Here is a 10437-nt window from a genome sequence, read left to right on the forward strand (position 1 = left end):
TATATATATATATATATATATATATATATATATATATATATATATATATACTATATATATACTATATATATATATATATATATATATATATATATATATATATATATATATATATATGAATGGAACATAAACACTTCCCTCGCATTAGTTATTAAAAAATGTAGTTGTTTAAATCATGCTGTTTACGTCCACAATCTCCTGCTAACGGTTGGGAAATTTCCTGTCCTCGATAATCCCAGCCACTCGGCGGAATGACAAATGAGAACCATATCCCTGTGAACATATGACAATGATATCTGTAACTTTTTTAATATACCATCGGATACCTACAACATCCTCGATGGCCGGACGGATATTAAAGTAGTTGGGGGATAGTTTTGAGTGAAGCCTCGTCTAACTTTCTGGGAGGAAATTGCAAATGAGTTAGTTTTTGTAAGCGCAGTGCGCTGGCTTCGCCAGTTGCGATTGAATTACTTAAATGTGTTGTGAAAGAAAATTTTTTTTTTCAAGGAACCCTTGGTTGCTTTTGAAGTAGGAGTGATTTTGCCTTTATCCTCAACCCTTATTAATATTGCTGTTGTTATTGACAGTGTTATATTTTTCATTATATTTATTACTTGCAAGTGCTCTTATTAAGGTAATATGTTTTGTAGGCCAATCATATTTACCCAGCTTGTGTGCATGACCGTTTTGCAATATTGAAGTAGTGTTAACAAAGAACAAGATATATATATATATATATATATATATATATATATATATATATATATATATATATATATATTGTAAATATATGACATATATAATATATATTATATATTATATATATGATTATATATGATATACATATATATAATCATATATTATATGTATATTATATATATATATATATTATATCTATATATATATAATAAAGAAGAGAGAGAGAGAGAGAATAGATATTTTCTTGTCCCTAAATCGTAATTTAAAAGAAATGAATATCAAACGTTTTTGTGACAAAAGTTGACTTGTAACACTTTTCATAACGATGGTGAGATTCTTCAGGCTCTAGAAAACTATTTTGGTGAGTGTATATATATATATTATATATAATATATATATATATATATATATATATATATATATATATACACACATATATATACATATATATACTGTGGATTCACTACTCACCAAAATAGTTTCTAGAACCTGAAGAATCTCGCCATTGTTATGAAAAAGTGTAATAAGGCAACTTTTGTCACAAAAACGTTTGATATAATTTTTTTTTTAAATTACGATTTAGGAACAAGAAAATATCTATTCTCTCTCTCTCTCTCTTCTGTTTTTTTTATCTCTCACCCAATACGTAACTCACACATACGCGCGCGGGCGCACACACACACACACACACACACACAAAGCAAAGACACCCGAACACCTACCTCCTTCGTGTCCTTGGCAAAAATAAGTCGATAAAGATCCGTCATTCCGCCCGGCACTGACGTTCTCATAAGCCCATATGCATCTCGTTTGTCATTTTCACGCCCAACAAGTTTTTGAGATATGAACTTTTCTTTTCCACGTTATTAATCTCAGCCGGTGCATCTGATCCCCAGATATTTCCATGGCGTGGAGGGGGGTGGGGGGTGTGGGGTGAGGGGGTGGTGTGTGGGGGTGGCGGTGGGGGCGTTTCCTCGCAAGATTGCTGTCGAGTTTGCGAACGAGTTATTTCCGCGAACTTCGCAATGCCCGACGATCATCTCGGCAAACGCTCTCAACTTTATGCTTTACTAAATCCCGTAGCTGAAAGGGTAACTTAGCCATTTGCATGGTAATTCTTACCGCGTGTCTGTGAATTTTGTTGGTCCTGGGAAGGAAGGCGCCCAGGTCGAAGTCTTTAGAATTCTTACCGAATGGCGGGTGTATGTAGTATAGACTAGGGACTAAATGAGTCCTTTTTCGCCGAGTGACACGGTAGTGTGTTTTCACGAATTTTGCTCTCGTTCCCCCGCCCAACTTGAAAAATAACTGGTATGTGATTTCTTGGAATGTTTTTTTTCTGGTGTTTTCACCCATCTAGAATAATAATAATAATAATAATAATAATAATAAATAGCAAAACTCAGCAATGATGGAAAGAAATGAACGAATAAACGACAACGACGTAAATGGAACCTCTGGCAACAGAGGAGCTTCGTCCGGCAACCAGGTATTCAACCCAATTGAAGGGGAAGACGGTCAGGTACTTGGAGGTCGTCATCCAGCAACTGATCACCACAACGACAATAATCAACAGCCTGAGATTGGAGCTACAGAGGCAAAAAGGAAGAAATGGACTAGAGAAGAAAATAAGGAAATATGGAGATGCTACATCAGAAGCAACCCGACGGAGAGAGGATATAGAAGAAGATTGATCAACATCGGAATGAGAGGAATAACACCCCCAAACAGAGCAGAGGCTGGCATGACCAAGTAAGGAACATAAAGAAAAAGGAAAAGAACGGCTCTCCCCAACAGAAAGAGAAGAACTGGAAAGGGAAAATGTCACACGACAACGAATTACACGAAGACGAACTGAGAGACGATCTGCCGCCAAGAAGACGACAGGGAGGATGAAAGATTCAAACAACGACACACGAAGAAACACCGACGAAGTAACAGAGAGGACGGAATGGGTAGAAAAAATTAGACAATGGATGGAGCCAGATACAGAGAGAACAAAGATCCCCTCCATGAAAGCCTACAACACCAAGAAATTAAGGGAGAAAACAAGTGAGGTCAATGAAATAATGGGCCTAATACACACCACCAATATCACAGAAAACAAATAACTTGACATATGCAGGAGCAAGATTAGTAGCAGAAACTGATGGGGATTCGAACATCAACACCACCGTCACAACCAACCCAACAGAAACCAAAACAGCAACCTCCTTGGAAAAGGCGCCTGGAAAAGCAAATCATGGTGATGAGATCTGACTTGAGTAAACTGAAAGAAATGGCAGAAAAAAGGCTAAGAAGCAAGAAAACCAGGGAGAACTCAACGAGAAATACAAAGTACAAGAGAGGGGGACTAAACAACACAATAGAAGATGTAATACAGAGGCTTAGGCCAAAGCACACAAGATCCAAAACGGTACATGAACAGGAATAAGGGATACCAACAGAACAAACTATTCGGAACCAACCAGAAAAGACTATACAGCCAACTAAGAGGGGAAGACAACCACCCAGAAATTCCTGAAGCCGAACCAAGTAAGAGACTCTGGGAAACTATGGAGCAATCCGGTTATCACACAACAAACATGCAACATGGCTCCAGGAAGTCAAGGACGAAGAAACAGGGAGAATAAAACAAAGATTCACGGAGATCACGACAGACACAGTCAGACACCAATAAAGAAAATACAAACTGGAAAACCCAGGTCCCCGATGAAGTCCATGGATACTGGCTCAAAAAAACTTCAAGGCCCTACACCCACGAATAGCAGAACAACTCCAGCATTGTATCTCAAATCACCAAGCACCCAAATGGATGACCACAGAAGAACATCCTTAGTACAAAAAAGACAAGAGTAAGGGAAATATAGCCAGTAACTACAGGCCTATCACCTGCCTACCAATAATGTGGAAGTTACTAACAGGTATCATCAGTGAAGCTATACAATACCTAGAGGAGACAAACACCATCCCCTACCAACAGAAAGGCTGCAGAAGGAAGTGTAGGGGCACAAAAGACCAGCTCCGATAGACAAAATGGTAATGAAGAACAGTAGGAGAAGGAAAACCAACCTAAGCATGGCATGGATAGACTATAAGAAAGCCTTCGACATGATACCACACACATGGCTAATAGAATGCCTGAAAATATATGGGGTCAGAGGAAAATACCATCAGCTTCCTCAAAAATACAATGTGCAACTGGAATACAATACTTACAAGCTCTGGAATAAGACTAGCAGAGGTTAATATCAGGAGAGGGATCTTCCAGGGCGACTCACTGTCCCCACTACTCTTCGTAGTAGCCATGATTCCCATGACAAAACAAGTATTCTACAGAAGATGGATGCCGGGTACCAACTCAAGAAAAGAGGCAACAAAATCAACCATCTGATGTTCATGGACGACATCAAGCTGTATGGTAAGAGCATCAAGGAAATAGATACCCTAATCCAGACTGTAAGGATTGTATCTGGGGACATCAGAATGGAGTTTTGGAATATAAAATGCGCCTTAGTCAACATACAAAAAGGCAAAGTAACGAGAACTGAAGGGATAAAGCTACCAGATGGGAGCAACATCAAACACATAGATGAGACAGGATACAAATACTTGGGAATAATGGAAGGAGGAGATATAAAACACCAAGAGATGAAGGACACGATCAGGAAAGAATATATGCAAGAGACTCAAGGCGATACTCAAGTCAAAACTCAACGCCGGAAATATGATAAAAGCCATAAACACATGGGCAGTGCCAGTAATCAGATACAGCGCAGGAATAGTGGAATGGACGAAGGCAGAAACTCCGCAGCATAGATCAGAAAACCAGGAAACAATGACAATACACAAGACACTACACCCAAGAGCAAATACGGACAGACTATACATAACACGAAAGGAAGGAGGGAGAGGACTACTAAGTATAGAGGACTGCGTCAACATTGAAAACAGAGCACTGGGGCAATATCTGAAAACCAGTGAAGACGAGTGGCTAAAGAGTGCATGGGAAGAAGACTAATAAAAGTAGACGAAGACCCAGAAATATACAGAGACAGGAGAAAGACAGAAAGAAACAGAGGACTGGCACAACAAGCCAATGCACGGACAATACATGAGACAGACTAAAGAACTAGCCAGCGATGACAATTGGCAATGGCTACAGAGGGGAGAGCTAAAGAAGGAAACTGAAGGAATGATAACAGCGGCACAAGATCAGGCCCTAAGAACCAGATATGTTCAAAGTACGATAGACGGAAATAACATCTCTCCCATATGTAGGAAGTGCAATACGAAAAATGAAACCATAAACCACATAGCAAGTGAATGCCCGGCACTTGCACAGAACCAGTACAAAAAGAGCATGATTCAGTGGCAAAAGCCCTCCACTGGAGCCTGTGCAAGAAACATCAGCTACCTTGCAGTAATAAGTGGTACGAGCACATACCTGAGGGAGTGATAGAAAACGATCAGGCAAAGATCCTCTGGGACTATGGTATCAGAAACGGATAGGGTGATACGTGCAAATAGACCAGACGTGACGTTGATTGACAAAGTCAGAAGAAAGTATCACTCATTGATGTCGCAATACCATGGGACACCAGAGTTGAAGAGAAAGAGAGGGAAAAAATGGATAAGTATCAAGATCTGAAAATAGAAATAAGAAGGATATGGGATATGCCAGTGGAAATCGTACCCATAATCATAGGAAGCACTAGGCACGATCCCAAGATCCCTGAAAAGGAATCTAGAAAACTAGAGGCTGAAGTAGCTCCAGGTTCTCATGCAGAAGAGTGTGATCCTAGAAACGGCACACCTAGTAAGAAAAGTGATGGACTCCTAAGGAGGCAGGATGCAACCCGGAACCCCACACTATAAATACCACCCAGTCGAATTGGAGGACTGTGATAGAGCAAAAAAAAAAAAAAAAAAAAAAAAAAAAAAAAAAAAAAAAAAATAATAATAATAATAATAATAATAATAATAATAGGTAGGAAGTGCAATACGAAATATGGAACCATAAACCACATAGCAAGTGAATGCCCGGCACTTGCACAGAACCAGTACAAAAAGAGGCATGATTCAGTGGCAAAAGCCCTCCACTGGAGCCTGTGCAAAAAACATCAGCTACCTTGCAGTAATAAGTGGTACGAGCACCAACCTGAAGGAGTGATAGAATACGATCAGGCAAAGATCCTCTGGGACTATGGTATCAGAACGGATAGGGTGATACGTGCAAACAGACCAGACTTGACGTTGATTGACAAAGTCAAGAAGAAAGTATCACTCATTGATGTCGCAATACCATGGGACACCAGAGTTTGAAGAGAAAGAGAGGGAAAAAATGGATAAGTATCAAGATCTGAAAATAGAAATAAGAAGGATATTGGGATATGCCAGTGGAAATCGTACCCATAATCATGGAGCACTAGGCACGATCCCAAGATCCCTGAAAAGGAATCTAGAAAAACTAGAGCAGAAGTAGCTCCAGGACTCATGCAGAAGAGTGTGATCCTAGAAACGGCACACATAGTAAGAAAAGTGATGGACTCCTAAGGAGGCAGGATGCAACCCGGAACCCCACACTATAAATAACCACCCAGTCGAATTGGAGGATTGTGATAGAGCAAAAAAAAAAAAAAAAAAAAATATATATTATTATTATTATTATTATTATTATTATTATTATTATTATTATTATTATTATTATTTTATTTTTATTTTTTTTTGCTCTATCACAGTCATCCAATTCGACTGGGGTGGTATTTATAGTGTGGGGTTCCGGGTTGCATCCTGCCTCCTTAGGAGTCCATCACTTTTCTACTATGTGCGCCGTTTCTAGGATCACACTCTTCTGCATGAGTCCTGGAGCTCCTTCAGCCTCAAGTTTTTCTAGATTCCTTTTCAGGGATCTTGGGATCGTGCCTAGTGATCCTATGATTATGGGTACAATTTCCACTGGCATATCCCATATCCTTCTTATTTCTATTTTCAGATCTTGATACTTATCCATTTTTTTCCCTCTCTTCCTCTTCAACTCTGGTGTCCCATGGTGTTGCGACATCAATGAGTGATACTTTCTTCTTGACTTTATCAATCAACGTAAGTCGGTCTATTTGCACGTATCACCCTATCTGTTCTGATACCATAGTCCCAAAGGATCTTTGCCTGATCGTTTTCTATCACTCCCTCAGGTTGATGCTCGTTCCACTTATTACAGCAAGGTAGCTGATGTTTCTTGCACAGGCTCCAGTAGAGGGCTTTTGTCACTGAATCATGCCTCTTTTTGTAGTGGTTCTGTGCATGTGCCAGGCATTCGCTTGCTATGTGGTTTTATGGTTTCATTTTTTGTATTGCACTCCTACATATGGGAGAGATGTTATTTCCGTCTATCGTTCTTTGAACATATCTGGTTCTCAGGGCCTGATCTTGTGCCGCTGTTATCATTCCTTAAGTTTCCTTCTTCAGCTCTCCCCTCAGTAGCCATTGCCATGTGTCATCGCTGGCTAGTTTTTTTAGTCTGTCTCATGTATTGACCGTGCATTGGTTTGTTGTGCCAGTCCTCTGTTCTGTTTGTCATTCTCCTGTCTCTGTATATTTCTGGGTCTTCGTGTACTTTTATTAGTCCTTCTTCCCATGCACTCGTTAGCCACTCGTCTTCACTGATTTTCAGATATTGCCCCAGTGCTCTGTTCTCGATGTTGACGCAGTCCTCTATACTTAGTAGTCCTCTCCCTTTCCTTCCTTTCGTGTTATGTATAGTCTGTCCGTATTTGCTCTTGGGTGTAGTGCTTTGTGTATTGTCATATGTTTCCTGGTTTTTCTGAGCTATGCTGCGGAGTTCTGCCTCGTCCATTCCACTATTCTGTGCTGTATCTGATTGCTCTTACTGCCCATGTTTATGGCTTTTATCATGTTTCCGGCGTTGAGTTTTGACTTGAGTATCGCTTATTATTATTATTATTATTATTATTATTATTATTATTATTATTATTATTATTATTATTATTATTATTATTAATTAGAAATCGAGAAAATGACATTCAGATTGATAACAGGTGATAAAGCCCGTTGGTGAAATTTTTTGTATATTCTGTCCGTTATACATACATTTTCACAAATTAATGTTTACAAAAATAAATGGTATCGTCTTCAGTCAATGTTCTCGTGATACCATTATTATCACGACGATACTCTGAAGATGATAGCAAGTGAGTTATCGAAAGCCAAGCACTAAGTAAATAGTATATGAATGAAAATGTTTACGTAACTGACAGAAAACGGAAAAGGCGTTTTTACGAAGGTGCTTATTCATTTTAATATAAAAAAAAGATATGTTCATCATAATAACAATAACAATAGACGAGAAAATTTTTAGAATAACGAGAGGGACCCTAAATATGAACCCTTCTTTACATCTTCGCAGACAAATAAACCAGACATCATAATAAATTCGATTGAAACGAAATTGTTCGACTGCGCTGAAATAGTCTTTCACTTAGTTACTTTTCGAAATCAACGCGTGGGTTTCTGAACTAGACTTAGTATGCAGTGATGGGAGAATGACGAATAAGAACACATGTTAATACGTAAAAATATAAAAGAATAAAATTCCGAAATATGTTTGTGTATAAATATATCAAGAATACATTTCATATCCTTATAGCTTTTTGGCTTTGTAAGAACGCATGTTAATACGTAAATATATTAAAGTAATAAAATTCCGAAATATGTTTGTATATAATTATATAAGAATACAAATCTCATCCATAAGGTTTTAGGGATTTGTAAAATACAGAAAGGGTTGTATCAGTTGGAACTAAATTTAATATGCAATGATGGACGAATGACGAATAAGAACGCATGTTAATACGTAAATATAGAATAAAATTCCGAAATATGTTTGTATATAAATATATTAAGAATTCAAGTCATATCCTTATAGTTTTTGGTACTTGTAAAATACAGAAAGGGTTGCATCAGTTGGAACTAAATTAATATGCGATGATGGAAGAGTGACCCAAAAATACCGAAAGGGTTGCATCAATTACCCTTTGAATGCTTACGATCGCGTCGTTATTTCTCTTTGAATGAGCTTTTTAAAGTTGGCTTAAAGGCATGAGGTTGGTCTTTGGTCATTTTAAAGCCGAATCCTTGCCATTTATGACCGTATGTTTAATTAACCCCAGTGTAAAAAGTGGTGAAGTTTATTCAAATTTTATTTTCTATATTTAGCAATTTATATGAAAAAAGTACTTTAGGTTTGTGTGTTCCTCAAGCTATCAAGTAACCGGTATAAATTATCTTCACAATGAGATATAACTTAATATTTTTATAACTTTTATTGCATGTTAAAACATAAATGTTAAATAGTCTTGTGTTTCTTTTGAGCAAAATCTATGTTGATCTAGCGTGCTCTTTTTATGTGCCATTTTCAAGCTGAAATTCTTCTATTTGTTGCCATATGATGAAAACCATTTAAACGTTCATAAATCCTCTAATGAGTTCAAATTAGACCATGTGAAATATGACTATACCCTGTTGTAAATTTAGAAGTACTCGAATACAAAGATTTCATTTGAAATGGTGATTTCAAGCTTCCATTCGTTCGGATTCCTTATTGGCAGTTATTACTGCATTCTCCCCGTTTCCATTTACCTTCTTTAACCATACTCTCGCATTTAAGTACGGTCAACGTTTTTGTATATATATTTTACAGAAATTCTCATTCTTTAACTCTGTTTCCACAATTCCTGTTCACTGTCATTCCTATTCACTGTCCCCAGTTATAATTGCATCTCCTGTTAACATGTACAATCCGTCAGTCCATTCGTAACTCATTTTATCTTATCCTACAACTCTGCACATTCACCTCTCTCTCTCTCTCTCTCTCTCTCTCTCTCTCTCTCTCTCTCTTTCTTCTCAAATTAATCCATCCGTTGATGTTATGAGCAACCACCTACACATAAAGCACAAATATCTCTGCCTCATTCTCCGTGCTTACATAACTCATCACACGCTTCACCTCCATGGTGCAAACCATCATTAATTCGACAATGTCTATGAATCAATCTTATCATAAACTATTCATTGTTCCAGGAATGCCACATGAAGCGTCTCTCTGTTACGTATAAGCTTCCTACATGGATATTTTTTAGTAAAGGAATCAACCCACACATCACCCCCTGCCCCACCTCTCGCAAACTCACATTTTTCCACTATTCTAATCTGTCTCTTAATCCTAACTTTATCATTCGGTTTCAGTTGCGTACTAAATAGCTTGATGTTCAAATATTGAAAATATGAGCCCCTATCTTATTTATCTTTACACAGTATAATAATTATATGTATATCCATACATTACATACATACATACATACATATATATATATTATATATATATATATATATATATGTATATATATATATATATATATATATATTATATATATATATATATACATGTGTGTGTGTGTGTGTGTGTGTGTGTGTGTGTGTGTGTGTTTGTGTGCATATGTATTTGAATGCTACCTACAAAGAAATCTGTCATCTAGTGCAAAATGATTAAGGAGATATTGCCGTGATCTGTTAACGAAAGTCAAAGTGAAAGGAAATGTAAGTAGAATGAAACGACCGGAGAGAAAGAGACACAGAAGAATGGGAAAACCAATATAGTAAAGTCATCTGCAGTAATGCCAGGAAAAATTGAATCGCGGTTCACATTACGTTCTTTTC

Source organism: Macrobrachium nipponense, chromosome 6, assembly GCF_015104395.2.
Source record: "Macrobrachium nipponense isolate FS-2020 chromosome 6, ASM1510439v2, whole genome shotgun sequence".
NCBI lineage: Eukaryota > Metazoa > Arthropoda > Malacostraca > Decapoda > Palaemonidae > Macrobrachium > Macrobrachium nipponense.